Source organism: Tamandua tetradactyla, chromosome 26, assembly GCF_023851605.1.
Source record: "Tamandua tetradactyla isolate mTamTet1 chromosome 26, mTamTet1.pri, whole genome shotgun sequence".
NCBI lineage: Eukaryota > Metazoa > Chordata > Mammalia > Pilosa > Myrmecophagidae > Tamandua > Tamandua tetradactyla.
In genome coordinates, this window is record NC_135352.1 from 34080005 (window position 1) to 34106695 (window position 26691).

The 26691-nt window shown below is 34.0% G+C and overlaps 1 long non-coding RNA gene across 12 annotated transcripts in view; it reads right to left on the reverse strand.

Moving 5' to 3' along the window:
• LOC143669743 (uncharacterized) overlaps positions 1 to 26691 on the reverse strand; it is a 135630-nt gene that overhangs the window by 90261 nt on the left and 18678 nt on the right. For 2 of the 12 annotated variants that reach the window (XR_013169041.1, XR_013169037.1), the window contains one exon: positions 24160 to 24447. The exons of 7 other annotated variants lie outside the window; for them this stretch is intronic. This is a non-coding gene — a long non-coding RNA (uncharacterized LOC143669743). Of the gene's footprint in view, positions 1 to 14937; positions 15549 to 15590; positions 15916 to 22598; positions 22711 to 24159; positions 24448 to 26691 lie in introns of those variants that run through there. 3 more of the 12 variants (XR_013169036.1, XR_013169040.1, XR_013169038.1) reach the window with 3 other exon arrangements.

Genomic DNA, 26691 nt, shown 5'->3' on the forward strand with positions numbered 1-26691 from the left:
ATGGTAACTAAATGCATAAAATAATATACTGATGCAACACTTTGAATCAGAAATAATCAAGTCTTTTGCTTTAAAGACATTTTCACTTTTGTACACATATATGACCGAACCAACTCTTTAGTAAAGAACTATGATTCATGGCAATACATTATCCTAGTTTTCTCAACACATTTCTGTACAGTAAGACTAATTATCTAAGGAAATGCTACTTAAAAGAAATCTCCCAAAATGAACTCGGGATTTTTGTGAGATTCACGCTGCTTTTAGCAATAGAACAGCCATTGTGATAAACATATGCAATGATATCTGTAATAGTACAGCTATATTTGGAGATTGATGGCTGCAGTAAGAACTGAAGCTTAGACCAATAGAAAATTAGAAGAGCACTTCAGATAACAGAGTAGTCCATGAAATTTCTAGAAGTAGAATTGCCTTGCCTAATGTAGCCTCAGATGATCAAGGAGAATCAGTCGTTGACATGTTTGAGATCATTTTTCTTTCAAATGTCTTTTTCAAACATACAGCTGCTTATGTTCTGTCAACTTCCCAATTTGCAAATTTTAGATTTAATCTTAAAATATAGTATCTCAACAGCACTATCTTCCTTGTTTCTGGTTAGCTTTTTATACTTCTATTTGTGAAGGTCAAAATGAACATTAATTAATTTAATTTGTGTTACCATTATCTCTAAATAATTGGATTTGTTATGATCCTATTACAAGATCTCCTTACATAAGATAATCTCATTAACAGGGCCTTGAGATGTCACTTTAGATCCATTCGGAAACAGAGACAGACATAAACTCATTATGTAATGCACTCTTCATTCCTAAACTGATGAGGTTTTGCATAAAGCTAATGTTTGAAAGCACTATGCCTTTTATGTAATATTTTTAGAAAGGATAAACAAAAGTCTTTTCTAAGAGAAAAAGTATGAAAAGAGAGAAGGAAGGAAGAGATAAGGAAGAAACGAAGGGGAAAGCAAAGAAAGACTGGAAAAGTGAAAAGGTGTGAATTTATTCCTTAGTCACATTATATAATTAAAGCAGTATGTTTCAAAAGTTATAGAAACATTTGTACATGCTTTCCTTAACCTCATACAGTTAGTGATGATGACACAATGCTTTTAAATATTTCAAGACAGAGAAATATAAATGCATACTTTTATTTCTTTCAAGCCTAGTTACATACCTTCAAGGGACATTATGTGAAATTTGCATTTGTTATTTGGACGTCAGATAGAAATTATCAATGGGTTACATCTATTGAACATATTGGGTGGGGAAATGTAAGGTCCTGTCTCACTTTCATGACCTCTTCTAACTAAACTTTTGGAATAAATTTATTATTTGAGTGTATCTGAGAGTGAGCAGGGCTCAGAGAACCAGAAAGCAAAGCTTCCTTAATTTCTTAATATCAGACTAATGTTGACCCAAACTGAGATGCTAGAAGTTATACTATAATGATATGAAAGGAAAATTTCTTGAAATCAATATCCGGCTTCTCCTTCCAAATGGATGAAGAAACTGTTTAAATTGACTTGTCTTGGGAAATTCGTGAAACTGAAAACAGGAACTGAAAGGATATGGGCACTTTATATTTTATTTTCATTTAATATATAAGGTGGTTTTTAAATAAAAATGACAGTTCTATAAGGCATAATTTAAGAATAGCAGTTTCTGCCCTACTTATCCACATCTCTGATTTCCACTTCTCAGAGGCAAACAAATGCAACTCAAGCTGCTTCTTCTGGCATAAACCAGCATATTCCTAAATATTTGTATAGCCTTCACTACCATGTCTATGAGTTTCCATTTTAAGAAGCAATTGACTGCCTGTGATGGAAGATGAGAATGTCGTCTTCTTAATGAATATCTTATCACAGACTCAACTCAATACCACTGCATCTCTGTTCCCAATTCAATATTCAATGGTTACCTTATTATGATTATAAATATTATTTAGAGCTGACTTCCATTGTTTATTATGATTGTATTCCCTATTTGTAATGACATTTTCTTTTTTCTGGAGTCAATAATTATTTAATTTGCGTGTATATATTTTCCTTCTCCTTGTCTTCAGTTTGCCAGAGTTGTTGTGTCAAATACCAAACAATGAGTTGCCTTAAACAAAAAATTTAATAGCTTCACAGTTTTAGAAGTCCGGACTCCTAAATCAGGCTTCAGGAAAGATCAAACTTTCTCTAGGAATGTGTAGCATTTAATTGCGGGTTCATAGCCTTCTTTGGGGTTCCTTGACCTGCATCTTTGCCTCCATCACATGACATTATCCTTAATCTCTTGTGGCAAATTTCCTCTCTTTATAAAGCCTCCATAATATGGATTAAGACCCACCCTGATTCAATTTGGCCTTGCTTTAACTAACAAAAACATCCCCAAAAGGCCTTGTCCACAGCTAGGTTCACACTCACAGTGACGCAGATTATGATCATGTCTCTTTCTGGGGTTCATGTTATCATGTACCACATTGCCTATCAGGGATTAACCCCAAACTTTCTGAGAAAGCTGTGGAATTCCTCTCAATATGCCCAAATACTTTATTGGGTAAGCTATCAATTCTATTAATAAATTTGACTTGTTTTTCCTGAAACACTGTGTCTTCATCTTTTAAGTTGGATTGGTTTCATTCTAGACCTACTATATAGCTGTTGTCATGGAATTTGTTTTCATTGTGGTGCTGAAAAGTTTTGGTGTCCCTTTCCCACATCAAATGCTGTTTCCTGACTCCTATGTATCTTTTTTTTTCATAATTAATCGTTACCATTTTTTGAAATACCTTCTCCAGTAGCATTCTAAAAAACAATGAATGAGAGGTGAACATCTTGAGACTTTGTTATTCTTAAGTGGTCTTCCCTATAACTTTAAAATTGATTGATAGTTTAGATAGCCATGAGACTCTAGGTTGTAATTTATTCCTTTCCAAAATCAACTCATTTATTTGCCATTAGTTCTGCAACAGTGACTACTATTTGCTTCTAATATATATCTGCATCATTTCCCTTTTTTTCCATTGCCGTGGTAGTGTGTTTATCAAAAAGACACCAACAATGTGTCATTATTAGATTAGGATGCTATAGTGATACCCTAAATAACTGTGGGTTTTATTAGATAGCAATATTTCCCAAAGGTATCTGTCTAAATATAACAGTCTATGTCTGACATGATAGCTCTATAGTAGAAGAATTGCAGGTAGTCCTGTCTTATATATCTGCCATTTTCAACATATAGCTTCCATGCTGTTATCCATGATAGGATGCTTCAGCCACTTGTGTGCATGTCAACCAGCAGGAAAAACAGAAGAGAAAGTGGGGGTTGGGTTTCCTTCCCTTTAGCATTGGTTACACATATGAGGAGGTTACACATGACCGTTTAGCAATGGTTATACATATGAGGGACTACATATATCTATGTAATAAAATCCTTCCTATCTCATTGTCCAAAATACCTTCATTTGGCTCTGCTGCTTTCTGAATGCCCCTTTTGCATAGTGTCCTATTATTATCTTTCAAAAATTAATTTACATTTTATGCTTCTTGATTTTATAGATTTACTTCATTTTTTTTATTGGTTGCCTTTTTCTTCTAGGTTCTTTTTGCTGTTGTTGGTTTTGGCAGATGTTTGGTGATCTTTGGCTAGCCATTTACAAGTAATCTCTAGGCACTAAAGTGGCAAATGGAAGCACTTTGTGACTGGGTCTCACAGACTAAAGAACATCATCAATAGGTGACGAGTGAGGGACCCTCTAAGGCATTGGGGAACTCCTGAAACCTCATCTGTAAGTCTATTTTTTGTCTGCCCAGAAAAAATAAATCCCAGAAAATTTGTCTAAGGAAGAGAACACCAAGTTGTTATCACGCCTTTTGCAGACTTACATTAATCCTTAGTTTCTCTCCTGTGTTTAGTTCTTTGAATCTAAAGTCTTATTGATTCAGCCTTCTTAGAGAGCATATCACCTCTCTTCTCTTGGAGAGGGAGAGAGACGTATTTCTCGGACCAAAAGCTAGGGGAAGAAATCAGAAGACTTCAATCCCATGTTCTCATTCTTGTCATTCCTACTGAGCCTTCGTAAGTACTTGTCGCCTCCAAGACTCAGCTAATTATTATTGGTTTTCTGTGGAGTGAATTAGCAAGCTTATTATTGACTTTATATCATTGAAGATTATCTTTCTCTGCTGTGCTCAGCGAGTTGCGACTTTCGATCCACTTTCCATATTTCAAATTTGTTGAAATGCTGTATCTGGACTTGTCACTTTTTTCAATTTTTTCTGTCTTTGTTGATGTACAATTAAGATTTTTTATTTCCTTGAATGTTTTATTAGTGGATTTAGACACAGGATAAAAGACGTGGTCAATGCTGTATCTGCAAGGGATAGTTCTTTAAGCTACTTCTCGAGAGCCCTAGAGGGTAAACAAAAGGAATATTTTCCCCATTAAGTAGCAACAGAAAGGAATAGAGATGCATGATTTCCAAAGAGGACCCTTGCCTGTGGTCTACTTTCCAGTGAGCTGACAAAACTGCTGAGATGAGATCTGAGTAGGTGCGTGGTGAAGCTGAATGCTGGGTACTCGAACTCTCATCCTCAGCAAGAATCCTTCAGGCAGGGAACAAAACAAAGGAGGCTGAGGACTTAGACAATGAAGGCATTTGCAGTGAAGGTGATAGCAAAACAAAGGAGGCCAACCTCTGATTTAAAGACTCCTAGGTGGAGGGAGGAGCCACCTGAAACAGTGATCATGTTCTATGTCTTTGCTGAGAAAGTTAAACTGGACATTACTTAGACAAACAAATATTTCATAAAGGACTAGCTATTGTCAAAGCTGCCAAAGATCTTACCTTTAATAAGTGACAAGACTAATAACACTTCCCATTTTTTTAAGTTACCAAGTTTGTCCTAAAAATGCTTTACTTGTCACTTTACTTGAAACAGCATTAATCTGAAATTAATATGGTGACAAAGACTCATGAGAATTTGTTTACTCTTTCTAAATTGTCTTAATCTATTTTTAAGAAATAGTCTCTTTTTAAAATTATGTTAATGGGAAAATTGTAATTATTATTAAAATTTATAATTATATTAATAGGAAAAAAGCATTACGCTAAATATACTGCCCTAAATGGCAGGTTACATAAGAATATATTTGATATGTTATTTTCGTATCACTGCTGTGACAAATTACCAAAGACTTGGTGATTTAAAATGATGCAAATTTATAAATCTTACAATTCTGGAGATCAGATATCAAAAATGAGTCAGCAGGCCTGCGTATTTCTGAATGAGAATCCGTTCCTTTGATCTTTCCAGCTTTTAGAGGCCACCCCTTCCTTGCCTTACTCTGACCTCTCCTTACTCTGACCTCTCCTTACCCTGACCTCCCCTTACTCTGAACTCTCCTTACTCTGACTTCTCCTTCAGAACTCACATATCCTTCTTTGACCCTTACCCTTCCTTCATATTTTAAAACCCTTGTGATTATATATTGGGCCTACCTAAATAATCCAGAATAATCTTCTCATTTTGAGATTCTCGATATAATCTGCAAAATCCCTTCTGTCACGGAAGGTAAGATATTCAAATTCCCTTTTGCCACAGAAGGTTCCAGAGGTTAAAATATGATCATCTTTAGGGCTGTTTTCTGTCTACCACACTTGGAATCAAGAAATTACCTCTAATGTTTAGGACGACTTCATAAGATAATGTAATTACTTGATAGATTCCAATATTTAGCATGTTCTAATATACACATGTGTAGCTATCTGTACTTCACTCTAAATAGTAAAAATATAATTTACATCACACATTTCTGCTTTAATGACAATTGATTGAAATGCATTATTCCTCAGAATATATGGTTTAATACTACTATAGAAAAACAGTATTCAGAAAGGTCTTTTAAGATTTTTAAAATCTATGTGTTAGTAGAAATGACACTGCTTGGAGAAGATTTGCACTTCCTTTAAGATAAAATACCAAACATGCTCTTTTTATATGTTTTGTCTTAAAGTAGTTTATAGATTGAGAATGAATTCTAATGTTAGCTGTATTCTTACAACAAGAAATACATTTGGATTTATTCAGCTGATTTTCTGCATCTTTTATCAATCAGTTACAAATAACTGGAACACAGTTATTTGAGGAAAGCAACCATTGAAATATTAGATATTTGTGGAATTTGAGCAGTCAAGATAGCAGAAAAGATTTAACATTGAACGTGTGTCGATTAATTGCTCAAGGTTTGATAGTTCAATCCTATACTCAATGAGACTTCTAAATCAACTGAATATGCCAACCACGTATCTAACTATTTTTTGAGTGTGGAATTTCAAATATTTGGTCACCTTTTTAGACCGTTTTGTTTAGGAAAATATGCTCAGAATGCAATTAAGACACACTTTGAGGTACTGCAAGGCGCATACCAGGAGCAATGTTAAAACAGAAAATGCCAGAGTTGCTTACTTTTGTGTTGTTAAACAAGTACTTTGTGTAAGTAAAAAAAAAAAAAAAAAAACTCATGTTAGTCTTGCAACATCTCACTCCTGTGGTTCGTTAACTTCTCAAACTTTTATATACAGGGTTCCTCTCAAAACTAAAACACAGGCATCTTCCTCATCCTTGAGCTTCTGAGTTTCTGCTCTTTCCTACTTATCTCTGCCAAGCTGCCCAAAAGAGCAATCTGCTGTTTCAGTCCCCAATCAGACTACAATAACTACCTTCAAATTCTAACTTCGTTATTCCCCTGAAGTTTGTCACTAAAGTGAACTCTATTCTTTTCAGAACAAATGGATACTTTAAGTCTATGTTGATTATAAACAGTTTTGTTAAAATATCTCTTCAAGCTATCCTCCATTTTCCTTTTTCTCCTTTGCCTTTCTGTTTCCTTCATTTTAGGCTTTTAGGGTCCCTTGTAGATAGCAGAATTTCAAGATGTCCTCCCAAAGATGTGTAAGCCTAAACCTGTGAATAGGATGAGATACCAGTCTCGCGATTATATCCTGTTAGATGCCAAATTGACCTAAATATAGGTAGAGAATTTGGAAAGTCTGAACTAATCATATGAGCTCTTTGAAAACCAAAGTTTTTCCTCTGGCTTTGGCAGAGGGAAAGTCAGAGGATTTGACTTGTTGGTTGCACGAAGCTGGAGGCGGCCTTGGGATGCAGAATGCAGGTGGCCTCTAGAGAAAGGGACGGTAGCTCCCAGTTAAGCCAGTGAAGAAATGGGACTTCAGTCCTATAACCTCAAGGAACTGAGTTTTTGCAAGAACTGGATTGAGCTTGAAAGAGGATCCCAAATTCCAGAAGAGAACATAGTCAATGACACCTTCATTTCAACCTAAAAAAAGAGAATCCAGTGGTACCATGTTGGACCATGCTGAACTTTTGACCTATAGCTATGAGCTAAAAATGTGTGCTGTTTTAAGCCACTAAATTTGTGGTAACTTATCATGCAGCAATTGAAAACTAATGTACACCCTTTAAATGTAGATATTCTTGTCTACTTATATTTTTTTAATATATTCAGTTCATAGATAATCTTATATGTTTCATTCCTTAAAAAAATCCTGAATATTCATAGCATCAAATCTATACCTCTAGGTTTTGAACACCAGGTTTTATACTGATTTCCCATTATATGTCTACATTTGGCTATCCCAGAGATGACACATTCTCAACTTAAACTCAATTGTCTTAAACTATTCACAGGATGAGATAAACCAAAGTATAAAATAATATCCTGGAGTCCATATGATATCAAAGAATGATTGGATTAATAAACAGGAGAGACGAGACAACTCTGTGCAGAAGTCCAAATATTTTATGCAGTTTCTCCGACCTCAGGGAGGTGGTGCATAATTCCTCCACTCTCTAGAAACATTCTTTTTTTCACTGTTATCAGTGTTCTTTGTCAACATCGGTTTAAGCAGACCTCCAGGAGATGATAGAATAGGGATACTGTATATTGAAACTTATGCTGGCTGAAATTTTCCAAAGTTTATAAAAGCCATGAAATTTCATATTCAAGCATTCCAAACTTATATTATCTAATGACACTGTAGAACAATCAAGTCAACAAAAACCTTAAAAGTGTCTGGAAAGAAAAGACATATCTACAGAAGAATGGTAGGCACTTTCATAAGCATAGGGCACTCTTGAGAACAGAAACAAAAAAGATAGGAATTTACAAAAAATGCTAACTTCTAGAATTGTTAGCTACTTATAGAAATGTCATGGAAATTTTCTAAGACAGAGGAAAATATTTTTTTTAGATCTCATTCTTGTAGTAATAGATTTGAATATTGGTAAACCTCAATGATGAAAGCTTAAAAGTTTACACTGTTCCTTAGATTTTTCTCCTGCATCCTGGCGAAGACATTATGTCAAAACAGACATACCAAAGCATGCATGCATGCATACTCCACATATTTGAGTTTTTGATGCTTATCTCTGTGAAGGTATGTATTTGAATCTTTTTACATGTGAATGCGTTTGTACATATCTAAGAAATTGAAATGACTAACACCGTGAAAAGTCAAGCAATTTGCCAAGTTGCTTGATTTATTCCCAGAGTACCTTAATGCCCTGGAAGAAGACATCCTAACTGGGTAATTACAAAATCTGTGATGCTCTAGGAGATACTATTAAATTACCTTATCTATGTTTAATATTAGCAATCATCTAATCTCTCATATACATATATTGATATATTTTATTTAATGTATGTGAATTAAATCATATTCACTCTGATTTAAATAAAATATCTGATAGGATTTTATATTTCTAGGAAATAATTCATGATATATCAATTAAAAAAATCTCTTAGTACCAATTGAAGTTGAATTTTGTTCTATTTGCATCTGCACCAATTTCTGATTATTTAGAAAATCATATTAATTTTATCATTTTTTAAAACATGTAAAATACAATTGTTTATAAAAGCTTATTTTTACAAATTTCAGACATTTTGAATATCACTAAATTGAAATTTGATATGCAGACATATATACACCTGTCACCTACATTATTAACAATATATTTGTTTTTATTACAGAGATTCATTGTCAACAGCCAAAAAAAAAATAGATCCTGATACTCGCAACATTATGATTTACATAAAGAAAATATAAAAATACTCAAATTTATGTGTACATTGCCTTTAGTTCTTTTCACCCGATGGGGTGGTTAGCAATACAAAAAAATGTTCTCTCAGACACATTATGTTTGTAATTTCAGGATTTTATGTACTCAGAACTTTCCAAATAATATAATCTTGTTCAAAACATCTCTTAGAAACCCATTTGCTCTCATGAGAGACTTTTAAATTAACAGTCACATCTGTGCTATTACACTAAATTTTTGCTAAGCTAGCAACAATTTAAAACACATTATTGCATTACGGAAAATAATTAATAAATCTCAGTGAACTTTTTTGGTGTTTCCAGTCCTGTACCTCTAGGATTGAGGCTTAAAATACTTAATTTTTTTGGTAATGATGTTGTTACACATTTAATAGTATAATATTGTGAGCACCTTTCAATTGTAAATGACCTCTTTAAATTATTGAAGGTTACCTGAGTAAATTTAATTAGAAGTCTGTTTCAAATCTATGTAAAGTAATAGTGATACTAGAGGAAGCAATTTCCCAAATAACCAATCAATCAATAGCTTAATATTAAAATAAAACATTAAATTAAACGAGGAAAGCCTAAAATAACTTGGGAGGGATGGGGGTTACTTGTAAATTGAGATATATTATTTGTTATCACTATATTAACCTTATCTCACTTCTCTATGCAACATCTGTGCTGATTTGAAATGCCATGTACCCTAGAAAAGCCATATCATTTTTCCTAATCCAATCTCATTGAGGCAACCCTATTGCTTAGGGTTGGACCTTTTGATTAGGTGATTTTCACGATGATTCCTCTCTGCCCATTCAAGGTAGGTCTTATTCTCTTACTGAAGTCTTTTAAGAGGGAACCATTCAGAAAAAGCTCAGAGCTGATACAGACAAAGACATTTGGAGATACAGAAAGAAAACGCCCCAAGGAAGCTGTTTGAAATTGGAAGCCAGGAGAGAAAAGTAACAGATGTCACCATGTGCCTTCCCAGCTGACAGAGAAACCCTGAATGTCATCATCCTTTCCTTGAGTTAGGGTAACTTTCTCAGATGCCTTAGTTTGGACATTTTAATGACCATAGAACTGTAAATTTGTATCTTAATAAATTCATTTTATAAAAGTCAAACTAAAACAGATTTTGGTACCAGAAAAATGGGGTGTGGCAATGTGCAAATACCAAAAATGCCAGGACAGCTTTTTAAATGGATAAAGGGAAGATTATGAAAATATAGTGTGGAGCATTAAAGAAAAGGCCTATAAGGCTTTGAAGAGACTGTTAGTAAAAATATGGATGCTAAAGGTGCTTAGAAATGATAAAATAGTGTTATTGCAAACTGGAAGGAAGGCTATCTTGTTTTAAAATGGCAGAGAATTTTGCAAAATCAAATGCTGATATTGAATGGAACACAGAATTCGAGAGTGATGAACTTGGATATTTAGCAGAAGAGATATACAAACTGAATGTGGAAAATGTAGCATAGTTTATCTTTGCATACTATAGTAAAATGTGACAGGAAAGAGATAAGCTCAGAACTGAACTATTGGTTCCACAGAAAACAGAAATTGATGGTTTGGAACATCCTGGGCTTCCAGAAAGAGACACCCAGAGAATAGTGTCACACATGACGATTTAATCAAACATGGAATCAGTGAGTCATTTCAGAAAAAGCCATTATTGGAAAAAAAGTGTGCTGGTTTGGAACTGCTGTGTACCTCAGAAAATTTAAGCTCTTTAATCCTCATTCAGTATTATTGGATGGGTTCTGTTTGATTGCTTTTTTGCAGACATGACCCTCTCAAGTATGGGTGATAAGTTTTGATTAGATGGTTTCCATGGAGGTGTGTTTCCAGCCATTCAAGGTGGGGTTGTTTACTGCAGGCCTTTAAGAGGGAACGATTTTGAAAAAAAAAAAAAAGGTTGGTGCTGACAGATCCCACACAGCCAAAGAGCTTTGAAGATACAAAAGGAAAATGTCCGCAGGGCAACCTTATGAAATGAGGAGAGAAAGCTAACAGAAGTCGCCTGTGACTTCTTAGCTGAGTTAGGTGTTCAGAAGCCAGAGACCCCAACAGACACTATCCACATGCCTTCGCAGCTGACAAAAATGTTCTGGACAGCATCAACTTTTCTTGTTGGTGCCTTAATTTGGACATTTTCACAGCCTTAGAAATGTAAACTTGCAACTTAATCAATTCCCTTTTTAAAGGCCATTCTATTTAGTGTATATGGCATTCTGGTAGTTTTACCAAACTAAAATGTGGAGTTATCCAGAAAGAATTTATGGAAGGACCTATTGTCTCATGTGAATGACCCATGTACACTGCATGGAAAACCGACAAGTTTCTTGAGAGACTTATATGAATGGAACCACTGCTTGTCTTGACTAAAAAGGACAGAAAAGGGACAAATTGAAGAAAAAAAATGTTTCAAAAGCAGAACCATGAGGTTAATGTCTGAAGCCCAGAAATCTTGGACCGGGAGAGTGGACTCACCTATCTATAAGGAAAACGTGAGTTCACCTTGAAGACAGAGAGCAGGGAGAACAGTGCTGCCACCTGGGACCTCAGAGAAGGTGGAGCACATTGCCTGGTGATTGGGAAGAGACTTAGTGCCAACCAGTTGTTCTGAGGGGGTTGTGCCTCAGAGATGGCTGAGAGCCCAGGTGCTGTTCTGATACCTGTAAAGGGTGGAGACAATAAAAAGGTGGTCTCATCCAAGCCCCTCAATGTTCTAATCCTCATCTCAGTGTTTGGAGAGAACAGAGACACCATGTAAGTCCTTAGAATGTAACTACCATTCTATCAAGTCCCAAGAAAAAGCGACTCTCAGATTTTTAAATTAATGGAGTTTGCCCTGTTGGTTTTAGGAACTGTTTGGGTTCAGTAACTCTGGTGTTCCTTCTAGTTTTGCCCTGTGGAAATGGGAATATTTATCCTATGACTGTCTCTCCTTTGTATAGTGGCAGCAGATAAACTTATTATGAGTTTTAAAGGTCCAAAGCCAGAGGAGAATTTTTCCCTTGGACAGACCATGCCTGCAATTGACTTTGGTGAGATTTTGTACTTTTTCTAACTTTGTATTGCATGTGATTTATCACTGAATGGTTTAACTTTTAAGATATTGTAACGAAATGAATGTATTTCATATACAGAAAGAACATGTCTTCTTGGGTGCCAGGGGGTGGAATTTGATGGTTTAAAACTGTTATGTAGCACAGAGAAGCCAGCTTCTTTTTCCTAATCCAATCTTATGGAGGCAGACCTATTGTTTAGGGTGGGAATTTTTGATTAGGTGGTTTTCTTGAAGATTTTTCTCCATCTGTTCAAGATGAGTCTTTTTTATTTCTTTTCTTTTTTTTTTTTTTAATGTTTTTAGCATGGGCAGACACTGAGAAACGAACCTGGTTCTCCAGCATGGCAGGCAAGAACTCTGCCTGCTGAGCCACCATGGCCCTCAGGGTGATTCTTATTCCATTTACTAATGTCCTTTAAAAGGGAAACCTTTTGCAAAAAAAAACAGCGATGTCAAAGATAGTGATGTTTGGAGGTGCAGAAAGAAATAACCCTCCGGAAAACATCTGAAACAAGAACTGGAAGAGAAAGCTAGCAGAGGTCACAATGTGCATTCCCAGCTGACAGAGAAACTCCAAATATCATTTGACCTATCTTGAGTCAAGGTGGCTTTCTCTGGATGTCTTAGTTTGGACATTTTTATGGTCTTAGAATTAGAAACTTGTAATTTAGTAAATTTCCTTTATAAAAGCTAATCCATTTCTGGTATATTGTATTTCCAGCAATATTAACAAACTAAAACACATCTTTCTTTAAAAAAAATCATCACTAGCCTAAATATGTGCAGCTTTAACTGGTAACATAAGATCAAATGTCTGCTGTACCTTCTTCATTCTCCAGTTTTCCCTATTCTTAATTTTGCTTCCATCTTAATAAATGATTTTCTAACCATCAATGGTTAGAAATAATGACTGAAATTTTTGCATATTGTTATTTCATCTTTAAATTGGAGTTCAAAAGCAAACTCATGGATTAATACCTAATATCTATAATAAAATATTTTTGAAATAAGGCAAATATGGACTCAGTATTTATCCATTAATTTTTTTATTTATACTTTTTATAAATAGGTATATTTTGTAGTTATCAAATATGATACATCAGAAATATAATGTGCTTCCTAAGGAACAAATTAATATTAGCTCATAGAAGAAGAAATGGAATCATTTGTACAAAGTAGAAAACAGTTTAATGTAATGTTAAATATTTAAAAAAACATTTCATGGCAAAATGTTGAAGCTAATTCTGACACTGAACTTTAAATTACATGCAAATCCAAGAATTAATTACAATTGATTTTATGGAACAGTAAAGCAAAACTTTTTAAACTGTTTTTTTCAGTATATTTTGAATAATACAATTTAATTTTCTTTGATAACAATGGAGGCCAGGAAAAGCTGATTTAACTCTGTAATTAAGCCACTTAACCTCTTTTGTATTAAATATTTAAAATGTCAGCCATCTCTGACAGCTTAATGATTTACATGAAAATTTGATGCATGATCTGAAGATGTTATATCTACCCAAGAAAGAAAAGGGATCCTTGATGGTGGTTGTACCATTTAAAAGGAAGAATATTTGAACATTTGTTGTTTTTAATGAAAGATATGATTTTTTTTTGTTTTTGCTTGGGCAGGGATATGTAATAGAACCAGGGTTTCTGGCATGGCAGGTGAGAACTCTGCCTGCTGAGCCACCATGGCCCGCCGGTTTGATATTTCTAGCTGATACCATTTAATTCATTCTATAGAAAGAAAATTAACATTTTACCAAAGAGCATGAGTTCATTGATTTAGGCTTGTGACTTCCTTTTTTATTTGTGGAATAACTCCTTTTAAATTACCCTTTCTCTTTATGCATTCATTCAATGAACCTAAACAATGTTTTATTGTGTCTAGACATACATTACAAATTTTCATTGGGATGAATTATGCAAAATCATGTCTCTCCTCTTACAGAATTGCAAATATTCATATGGATCATATAATTGAGGTTGGAACTATGAATGCATCTTATTTTTAAAATGAAACAGATAAGAGTGACCCAAGCCAGAAAAGATGGGATTAGCCTTAAATTTAAAAGGCAAAAGTAAAAAACCAAAAACAGGAAAATAGGAACAGCACATCTCCCCAAGTTAGCAAAGAAATAAGAAAGTTCTTTTCAAAGCAGATAATGACTTGAGCAAGTGTGAAAGGCATAGAAAACTGAAGCTATCAATACACTTTTTACAAAGCTGACGAAGGAACTGGAAAATTGCAGAATGATTACTGATGATGGAGTCCCTGAATCTTCAGTGACACCCATTGGCAAAGCTGTGTGTTATATCAGAATAGAACTCAGCAATATGGGTAAGAGAGAAGTGAACGAGTATATAGGACTAAGGATATAAGGGATTGGGGTATAAGGCATTGTACACTGTAGTTTTATAATCAAGAATGAGACTGGAATGATAAACTCTATCGTCCAGATTGGGCAAAGAAAAAAAAAACATCAAACAATAAATGGTGTTGTCAAATGAGAAGAAAATAATTATTTTACATTTTTTTTTCCTTTTTTTTTTCACATGGGCAGGCATTGGGAATCAAACCCGTGTCTCCAGCATGGCAGTTGAGAATGCTGCCACTGAGCCACTGTAGACTGCCCAGAAAACAATTATTTTAAAGTCATGGGTATAACAATATGGCTCAGAAGTACAACTGGTGAAAATAAAGGCTTTAATGAAATGGGGTGATAAAAATTAGAGAACAGGACTATGACATTTAAAAATCTAAAGAACACTTTTAGGTACAACTGTGAGAGTGGTTAGATGTGAAGGTCATTATAGTTTAACTCAGATGGAGACAAACTATAAACCTCCCTCAGTTTCCCTATCTAACAGACAATTAAATAATATGACTGGTGGAAGTATCATCGGGAGTAAATGATAACAAATAAGCAATAGATACTGTGCACATTTGTATAAAATATTTTCCAAAACAACAGTCCCTTTCCAATACCTACTGTGCATTGAATTTCTACATATGTTTGCTGAGTTAGCTTTGTTCTCCTTTTACAAATGCAAATCAATAACAATCCTGCCTCACATTTTGTATTCGTGGCCAAACAAGATATCATAAAGCTTAAAAGATTTTCTGAAAGCTGTCTTTTGGTCTCTGGGGACCCGACCCATAGTCGTATTTTTAAATGATTTTACTTATGCAGTACACCTTCTCTAGGCACGTCAGATTGCCTCTTTACATTAGGCTCACATTCCTTGTTTCATTTCTTTAGTTTCTAGCAAGCATGTAAGAAGGGGCTTCTTCCCAGCGTTCTTTGCGAAGACTGCCTGCATTGCAAACAATCTATCAAGAAAAGAAAAAGTAACGTTTAAGAGTTTCCCTTTATCTGCATCAGTAATTTCACATCTAGAAGCGAAGTTTTTATTTTCTTTTAGCTTGCTCAAGTGTTCCTTTTTTTCCGATTACATTTTTCATTAAAACGACCTCTGTTTCTCCACGTGGAGTCAAACTAGAACTAATTATTGACTGATTTCTCCATCATTAACTTTGAGTCTCTTGTTTGTTGCTCAGCCATTTGTAGATATATTAATTACAGAATCTTTTATTTCACATACTTTTTCTGGTCGTTGTTTTAGCAGCCCTTACGTCTTCCTGAAAAACACAGGACCTGCGTATGGGAAAGTTACCAACCAGATGCATAAAACTGCTTCTGTAAAAATAAGACGGAAAGGCAAATGCATGCTTAAATTATAATAGAACCTTGATCTGCTGTTGTTTAACCCTTCTACAATAGGTGTTTCGGTGTCAAATCAAGCCTCTCTCCATTCTGAAACAGCATGAGAGTTTCAAAACATTATGAGGCTCTTTAACTCTTTCAGCTCACTGGGGTTCAGTTAAAGTTTGTGCTTTAATGTATAAGAACTAAGGAATAAGAAATAATATGAACTTCTGATGGCTCTTTGATATTAATTACATTTGCATTCCTGCAGTGTGCTCTGTGTTGTAATTAAGTTGCAACTAAGCGTACTGAACAGTACCCCGGGGATATAAAAGTGTTACCTTTGGAAGACACCTCATTGGTGGTCAGAAAGCAACTATGACCCTGTGAAAATTGGATCATTATATTGACCCCTGCTTTGCCAATTCTTTCTCTCACTGATTTTCTATTAGATAACTACATTTACTGCTAAGTACTATGGGTATATAAATATATACTAGCTTTTTAATTCTGTTGGATAGTATTAGACATATCAGATGTTCCTGTGGTAATTTCTTTGACTCACCAGGCACCCAATTAGCTCTGTAGGACGCAGGACTATAATATTACAAACAAGGCATTTGTGTATTTCAGTATTAAGTTATTTTTCTCATAATTCAATGAAAGGGATGTTGATGATAAGTTATAATAAGGGAACTTTCCTTCTGCAGCATTTCCTTTTCAACTCTAATTCGTTTTATTTTTCTTCCTTTGATTTAACATTGAAGGTGACTCATTAGGGAAAGCACAAAGATATTAATGTCAAGTTTTAAGTGATGTAAAGAACACTGTCAAAGATACATATCAAATAACTCTAATTAAAATCATGGACCTAGGGAGGCATTTTAGAAGATGGTAATCTTTAAGCTTGAAATACTAGAAGGGATCCATAAGTAGAGCCAAATATTATTTCTTCTCAGCATACATGTCATGAAGCAAATGGAAAATACTTTATATTGTATTAAAATATTTATGTTCAAAAATTTTTATTTTAACACTGAGGTTGCCTTAATTTATGTTCTTTAATAATTATTTCTAAAGAAACAAAATCTTCATTTAAGTACTATGGGATTTTGATAGCATTTATTTGTTGACTCCAGCATGAAGGGAAAACCATTCATTAAAGTATATGCACTAATTTTGATTTCTAGGGGAAATTCCTGAAATTTTAGGTCCATTTTGAGTTATTTTTGTATTTAAAAGTATATTTTGAGTTAAGGTTCACTCTTTATACTTATGAATATTCTGAATTTTCCAGAGTCATTTATTGAAAAGAATATCCTCTCTACACTGAAATGCTTTCACAACTTTGTCAAAAGTCAGTTGGCCAAACTTATGTGTATCTATTTCTGTATTCTCTATTGTGTTTTATTGATTTAGATGCCTGCCCCTTCACACCGGCTTGACGATTATTTTTATGTAATTCTTAAAATCAAATTGTGTGACTCTTACAAACATATTATTCTTGTACATAATCATTTTTAGTATGAAAATTACTTCATCTTTCCAAATAAGTTTTTGAAGCAGTTTGACTAAACTACAAAAATACTTGGCCAAAAATTTTTAAAGGAGTCTCATCTTGGAAAAATTGATATTTTGTCTATGTTATGACTTTCAATCCATAGCATAGTTTTGTTTTCCAGAATTATTATTATTATTTTTTCTCGGGTAGGCACCAGGAATCGAACCTGGGTCTCCGGCATGGCTGGCAGGCGAGAACTCTGCCTGCTAAGCCACCGCGGCCAGCTCGTCAGACTTGTTTTTAATTAACAATTTTTAATATTCACCATGCAGTTTATGTAAATGTTTCATTAGATTTACACATGCTCATTTAATTTGTTGTACTAACTGTAAGTGGTGTTCTGCTTTTAATTTTTGTTGTAATTGTTCCTTGTTAGTACACAGAAATAAACTTGGCTTTATTCTCCTCATATCCTTGGACAAACTTGCTAAATTCACTTATTTGTTCTAGAAGTGTTTTCATTTTAGGTTTCTTTTTTTAGTTCAAGAGTCCTTGAGGCTTTCTACATAGAAAATCATGTCACCTGCTACTAAAAACAATGTTGTTTCTTCCTTTCTAATTGCATGACTTTTATTTCATTTTTTGCTGTTGCTAGGTCTTCCAGTACTACATTAAATAGCAGTGCTGAGAGCATTGACTTTGTTTCCAACTTGGGGGAAAGCACTCATTGTTTCAAATTAAATACGATGTTCAATCTTTCCTTTTCCTTTAATTTTCTGTCTATTTTGTTATAAACCACTTGGAAAGAATCATCATGGGTTTGTCTGTTTGTCTTTTAGTTCTATAAGTGTTTCCTTCATGTATTTTGAAGCAAAGTTATTAGGTTCATAAACATTTAGCTTTGCTCTGTTCTGATGAATTGAATCTTCATCAATATTAAATAATCCTCTTAATTTCTGAAATATATTTTCTCTAACATTTTCATCATCTTACATCAAGATAGACACTCCACCTTCTTTTTGATTAGTGTTAGCATGGCGTATTTTTCATTCTTTTTAAACTTACTTCTGCTTTATATATTTGCATGTGTGCTTTACATTTTAAGTGAGTTTATGTTAGATAGCATATAGTTGAGTCCTACTTTTTATCCAGTCTGACAATCTCTGCCTCGTAACAGGGATGTGAGAGGGTTTAAAGCTATGTGTAACCCAGAAAAAAATATCTTCTCAAATTGAATCCATTCTTGTGGGTGTAAGCCCATTGAAAGCATTTGATGAGGCTATTTCAATTAAGATGTGAACCACCTCAGTCAGGATGTGTTTTAAATATATTACTGAAATCCTTATAAGAAAACGGTGTTCAGACAAAGAGTGAGAAATCCATAGAAGGAAATAGCTGAACTGAAGGAAACCCAGATGAGAAGCGAGAAACCAGGAAATTCACAGAGGAGCCAAGGATCACTGGCAGCCAGTCTTTGGAAGAAAGAATTCCCTTGATAAGTCTTTGATTTGGACATTTGCCTGACCTCAAAACCATGAGCCAATAAATTCCCATTATTTAACCTGATGTATTTTATGGTATTTTCTTTGAGCAGCCTAATAGGCTAAACAGGGGATTTGTTCCTTTCCATTTAATTTGATTATTGGTATGGTTGGGTTTACATCTGTATTTTTTGCTGTATTTGTCTTTTTTTTTCCTTTCTCCCATCTTGACTTGCCCTTTCTACATTTTCTTCCTACTTTTGGATTAATTCAGGAGCTTTATTGTTTTTCTATTTTCTTTGGTTGGTTTATTGGTGTAATTGTATACGTGTGATTGCTTTGGAATGTCTAACATGTACTTTTACTTTATCATAGTATACCTACAGGTAATACTATATACCTTTCATATAGACCTTTAGCTTATGGTAACATACCTTCAAATAATATTATATTACTTCATTTATAGTATAAGGATTTTAAAATGAATATTTCCATTTCCACCCTCCTGGATTTTTGTGCTTTTATTTATATGCCTTTTATTTCCATATTATAACCCCCCAAATATATTATTCTTAATTTGTCATAAGCAGTCAATTATCTTCTAAGGACATGTAAACAATAAAAATAATATTTGCCTACATTTTACAATTTCCAGTGTTCTTCATTTCTTGGTTATGATCCAGCTTTCCATCTGTTCAAAGTATTTCTGTTAACATTGCTGGAATGTAAGTCTGTAACTGATGAGGACTTGCAGCTTTTGCATTCCTGAGATAGCCTTTTTTTTTTTTCTTGCCTTTGTTTTTGAAAGCTCTTTTCACTGAGCATGGAATTCTGGGTTGAAAATGTTCTTTGTCATCCCACCAAATATGCTGCTTTCTTGTATTTTGGTTACCTAGTTTTCAAGGAAGTAATTGTTGCCAACCTTATACCTGTCCTTGCATACATAATGTGTCTTTGCTTCTCTAACTACTTTTAAGTTGTTCGCTGAATTCCTAAATTTGAGCAAATTAAAGATGCTGAGACTTTTTGTAATTTTCTTTGTTTCTTCTGCTTGAATTTTTTGATGTTCTTGGAAATTTGAATTTATAATTTTCATCTAATTTGGAAAATGTTGCCATTATTTCTTCATTTTATCTGTGCTCCATCCCTTCAACTTTTTTTTTTTTCTGTGCTTCACCACTGTCCCCAAGCAATAAGCCTAGGCAATCATAAATCTCATTCTTTATTTCCTCTCTCTGAGAGTTCACTGCCCTGCACAGCTAGATAAACTGTCTGAAAGCGATCAATTTATATATCATGTCCAGATTTTGACTTGTTTTTGGCAGGAGCTAAATGTGGCCTCTTTTATTCCAAAATGGCCAGAAATAGAAGGGTCTTCTGGTCCCCATTTATTCTTTTTTTTTTTTGAAAGTTTTCTTTGCATTTTATGATGTTTTTTAGCAAACATTTTACTTTGAAACTTTGAGGTTATGTTATATCTACTTATGAAACAATGGTTTTATAAGCATTTAATTGACTTTTAATAACTTTAATTGCGGTAAAATATACATAAATAAAAACCATTTTAACCATTTTAAGTGGACAATTCTTGGACACTAAGTATATTGACAATACTGTGTAACTTTCTCCATTACCTATTTCCAAACTATTTCCATCATCCCAAACCAAAACTCATAATCATTGAACAATATCACTCCATTCCCTTATTCCTCCAGTCTGGTAAACACAATTTTTTCTCTCTGTCTTTATGAACTTGCTTATTCTAAGTATGAAAAAGGAATCTTACAATAATTGTCATTTTTGTGCTTGGCTTATTTCACTCCAAATAGTGTCCTCAAGGCCCTTCCGTGTTGCAGCGTTTAGCAGCACTTTACTTCTTTTTATGACTGAATAATAGTCCGTAGGATGGATGCAACACTTTGTTATCCATTCATCCGTTGATGGACATCCGGGTTGCTTCCACCCTCTGGCTATTGTGAATAACGCTGGTATGCACACTGGTGTACAAATATATGTCAGAGTGCCTGTTTCCCTTTCTTTTGGGTTGTACCTAGGAGTGGCATGGCAGGGGTATCTTGTAAATCTATGTTTAACTTTCTGAAGAAACACCAAATTATTTACCACAATGGTGCCCCATTTTACATTCCCATCAACAATGTAGGTGGACTCCTATTTCTCCACATCCTTTCCAACACTTACATTTAGTTTGTTCTTTTCTTTTTTTTTAGTAATGCCATCCTAGTGGGTATAAAGAAGTACATCATTGTAGTTTTAATTCGCATTTGATTAATGGCTAATGATGTTGAAAATGTTTTCATATAATTATTGGCCACTTGAATATTTTCTTTAGAGAAATGTCTAGTAAATGATTGACCCATTTTTTTAATTGGGTTGTTTTTCTTTTCCTTGATGAGTTGTAGTTCTTCATATATTCTGGGTATTGCATGTTTATCAGAGAGATGGATTAGAAGTCTTTTCTCTGATTTTGACTTTTCCACTTTCTTGATAATGTATTTTAATGCACACAAGTTTTTAATTTTGATGAAGTTCAAATTATCTATTTTTTTGTTTTGTTGCTTGTGCTTTGGGTATAAAATCTAGAATCCCTGCTTTTATTCTTAGAGATTTATTTTGAAAGTTTTCTTTCAAGATTTATATGATGCCTATTGTTTCATTCATTTTTATCATTCTTATTTGCTGACCATCTAGTACAAAAAATAATTGATCCTAAAGCTTCTGCTAATGATATGAAAACACAGTCAACTTTAAATTTTTGTCTTGTTTCCTCACCAACATCTAAATGGTAAAGTATTCCAAACTTTGTCATTGACCCTTTTCTCTGCTCCATATACACTCTCTAGAGGATGTTTAGAGGATCTAGTTTTTGTAACTTTAAAATGGCACCTGACAATATCATCAAATTTACAGTTCCAGGATATTCTTTCTCATGAGCTCTTCAGACGCATATGTACATCTGTCTTCATAACATCTTCAATTGAATATTAAGTACAGACTTCAAACTTCATTTTAAAAAAAGAATAAATAACTATAGATTCTATATTCCATTTCCCCACAACTTTTCCCCTCTAGATTCTCCATCTTGATAAGTAGTAATAGTATTCATGCAGCTATTTGCATGGGAGCAGGTGGGGAAAGGGGTCATAATTTTCTTACCCACTTTTTCCTCCAACCTGAAGACATTTCTGTTCTACCTCTGAGTTATATTATGTATCTGGCCACTTTTTATTCCATATACCACTACAGTGGTCTTCTAATGGACTATATCAAAAATTTTTATGTTAGTTTGCATTGTTTTGCCTACTTTCACCTTTCCTTCCTGATTTGCTTTTTCTTACTAGCAACTAAACATGCCACGCTTTTTTCTTCAACAAGCCCCCTCACATTTGGTGATTACTTACAATGAATTACATTATACTCCTGAAAACTTGTTCAACCCCTTTTCCTTAAGCCTTCTCAATTTCAGTACAACTGAATTCATTTCACTTCTTCAAATATTTTGAGCCATCTGAATTAGACCCTTCATGCCAGTGCTCTCTTAACTGCCTGAGGGTGCTTTCCTGCTGTTTTCATGTGAATGTTTTGGTTGAAATCTTCTCCTCATCAGTATCCACTGGATTGATAAATTCACACTGATCTCAGTTTGAAAATATAACACATTTCATTTTTAAGGAGGAGAGAGACTATCATTTTGGATATAGAAATTTAAGATAAGAAGGCAAAGGAATAAATTATTCTTGGTTCTCCATTTATCTTCTTTCTTTATCATGTTAATATCTTTAAGTCCTTTAATCAGAAAAATGAAAGTTGTTTTAGTAGATAATAAAATGCAATCATTTGCAACCAATTCAGTAAATCCAACAAGTAAAAATTCCTAATCACACATTCTACAGAGAATGAAAATTTTACATTTTACCTATGAAATGAAATAACCCACATTAATCTACTTTGAATAATAAATAAGCAATCAAACTACTTAATAAAATATAGAAACTTCTCCATAGTGGTTTGTCTATAAATAAGTACTGTGAAATGATTTTAATTTTTTATTATGAAAATTTCACTTATGTAAATTAATATCAAGTAAAATGACACATTATGTGTCCATCACACAGTAATTATCAACTCATGTCTAAATTTGTTTTATCTATATCTTAGCTACTATTATATCTTTTTCATTTGTATTAATATGTATCCCTAAAAGATAATAATTCTTTAAAAAAATATATCCACAATGTCATTATCATACCTGCATTTTAAATATGTTATACCATAGAGTAATATAGTCACTGTTCAGCTCTCCCAATTGTCTCAAAAATTCCATTTCTTTTTTCATTTTGTTTTCTTGAATTAAAATCCAAAGGAATTAAACCTACCATAAGTGGTTGATATGTAATTATCCACATGCACTCATACACACACACACAGAATACGTTTTTTTTTTCAAGGTTCTCCTCCATCTCTATTTTTATTCACAATCAATTAGTTGAAAAACCATGTTATTTTTCTTGTATACATTCATTTAATCTGGATTTTGTTGGTTATAGCATCATACTACTGGCTAATCATTTTCTCTGACATTAATATTTTTGAAATAGGTAGTTTGGATCTAGTAGTTTCATCAGATTCAAGTTTCACAATTTGGACATACTTACTTCATAAGTGTCATTATATTTTCTATCTGTTGTCTCTTCTACAGTGATAGCAGTTGTGATGATTAATGCCTATATCCCTTTTTCCAAGATAGGGTTACTAAAATAAATTTAATATTGCTTGAGAATAGTGGATGATGTTTCATTGAAAATCTTGGAGAATTCTTTCAAAAGCATCAGTAATTCAAAAAATATTTTAATTCAGCTCCGGTAGAATTATTATTAATTTTGAATAAAAATGAATGGCAATTTATCTAACATTCACTTTAAATCAATAATATTACATACATATCCTATTTCAACAACTGCTTCCAATAAATGTATTTCATTTGGAAACATGCTATTCTATATGAATATGTATTATAAAACTGGGTTGATTTAGAAAACCCAACTGAGGCAATATTTTGGAGATTATCAGTGTTGTAGATCTTTTATGTCTATGAATTTAATATGCTATTAAAATAAATTTAAAATATTTGCCTATTATATAAACAGAAATTGTCCTCAAATTATTTGGGGTCATTTTAATAAATCCAACACTATTATGATTCACTTAATGTCATGGAAAATGTTACACGTTTTTTTTCATGCTATACCTTTTAAAACTGAAGAAATCCTTTGAGAAAACGTAGATCAAACCCCACAATCTTCTGAAGGGAATGCTTTAAATTGCTATTTTTCCACATTTTTGTTTCAGTTAATTATTGAGCTAACACAAAGGCTTCTATATTTCTGCACTAAGCAAAATTGTGAGCAATATATATCTGCCACACATCTTAATGTTTTTGATGCAGAGCAGCTCTTCCTTCTTCTTTTCCAGGCCCTTGTTCTACTTTAATATACAGTATACTCTCTCTCTTGGTTTCCTAAGCTGTGAAGACAAAAAATATAAATAAGTTGACTTAATAAGAGGAACTTATTGGCTCATGGTTTCAGGGACTTGAAGCTTGCTACTTGCCATGTGTTCTAGTTTGCTAGCTGCTGGAATGCAATGCACCAGAAATGGAAGGCCTTTTAAAAAAGGGGAATTTAGTAAGTTCTAGTTTACAGTTGTAAGGCCAAGAAAATGTCCCAATTAAAACAAGTCTATAGAAATCTCCAGTCAAAGGCATCCATCCAGGGAAAGAGACATTGGTTTAAGAAGGCCGATGAAGTTCAGGGTTTCTCGCTCAAATGAGAAGGCACATGGTAAGCACCACCATGGCTTCTCTCTTGTCTGGAAGGGCACGTGGCAAGGGAGACGTCATCTGCTGACTTTCTCTCCTGGCTTCCTGTTTCATGAAGCTCCCAGGAGGCATTTTCCTTCTTCATCTCCAAAGGTCATTAACTTGTGGGCTCTCTGCTTCTCGTGGCTATGTTATTCTTCTCTGCTCTCTCTGAATCTCCCATTCTCCAAAATGTTTCCTTTTTCATAGGACTTCAGAAACTAATCAAGACCCACCCATATGGGTGGAGACATGCTACCTGATCCAGTTTAACAACCACTCTTAATTAAATCATATCTTCGGGAGATGATCTAATTACAGTTTCAAACATCCCATACTGAATAGGGATTAGAAGAAACAGCTGCCTTTACAAAATGGGATTAGGATTAAAACATGGCTTTTCTAGGGGACACACATCCTTTCGAACCAGCATACCATGGTCAGCAGCGTTCTGTCTGGCCATTCACCTTGGGTTCCTTGGCCTTTCCTTCACATGGAAATGTCCTCTCCTTTCCATTCTGGGTTGAATTCCAGTTTCTGGCCTCTTCCACATGGCTTTCTCTTCAGTAATAGGTTTAAGACTCATCCTGATTCATTTCTCTCCACCTCAAATAAAAATAACCTCTCCAAAAAGTTCTATTTACAATTAATTCACCACAAAATGTGGGTTAAGATTGAGAGCATATATATTTTTTGAGCTACATAACTCAACCTGTCACATTCATTCTACACTAATACATCTTGTATTTTTTCTTTCTATTTTCATCCATGTTGATATTATTCACTCATAATTCAATATATCTGCCAAAATATGTTCAAGTTTACATTCTTTAATACCTAGTGTATATAGTCTAATCAAAATAAGGCAACTACTACTATATTTGTCTTTATACTTCATTTATCTTACTATGTGAATGAACAAATTTTATTATGCAAGTTTCTGTAAAAATGAAATTTATTACAAATCTCCATGAAATAATGCATACATTTATTTTATTTTAAATTGAAATCTATAACTTAAAACTTTTAAACACATAATAGCCTTTTACCTTAATTTTTACATTTAGCAGATGTAAGGTTTCATGCAAATAGTAAGGCAGTGGAATTTTCAACAGGAATATGTATTTGTTTAACTATGTAATTTCCCAGTTACTGACAACAATTTAAGCAGCAGTCATTAATCCTGACTCATATATAGGGATATATTATAGTCAGCCTTATGGGCAGTAAATGATACAGGTTAATAATGTGTGTTTTACTAAAGAATCTGATTTGTCTCTTCTAGAAAGTATCCCTGGTTGTGCAAATAGGAGAAGTTTCTAGGAAAGTCCCTCAATCATAACAACTCTCTCTGCATCTTGAGAACCTACTGATGTGTATTATAACACACTATATATTGTAATGGACACCCCCAGATACAGAGATCTCCCAGGCTACCCATGAGCCTGAGACACTGATGGCTCCTCCCAGACTTCTCCTTATTTGTTTTTTTTGCATGGACAGGCACCGGGAATCAAACCCGGGTCTCCAGTATGACAGGCAAGAACTCTGCCTGCTGAGCCACCATGGCCTGCCCTCCTCCCTGACTTTTAAAAGGGCTGGAATGGCAATCATCCAGCCTTAGAGAGACCTGTCCCTTACGGACACATTAAGGAACACTGAGCACCACGTGCAGAGTTGCATCCAGTGGTATGGATTTCTGGCTTGGCCCACTGGCAAGTCTCAGGTTTTTATATAAAACAAACCTGTCTGTGCTGATACATTTGGATAAAAATAAGCTCTTTACCCAACCATGTGGTTAAGCATGTGGGTGCTCATGAGAAAGGCCTCTGAGCTGACAAAGGGAGCATTGCCAATTAGCAGACTGTACTTGTCAGCTAAACAAGGAGACTAAATGTTTCTCCACCCCA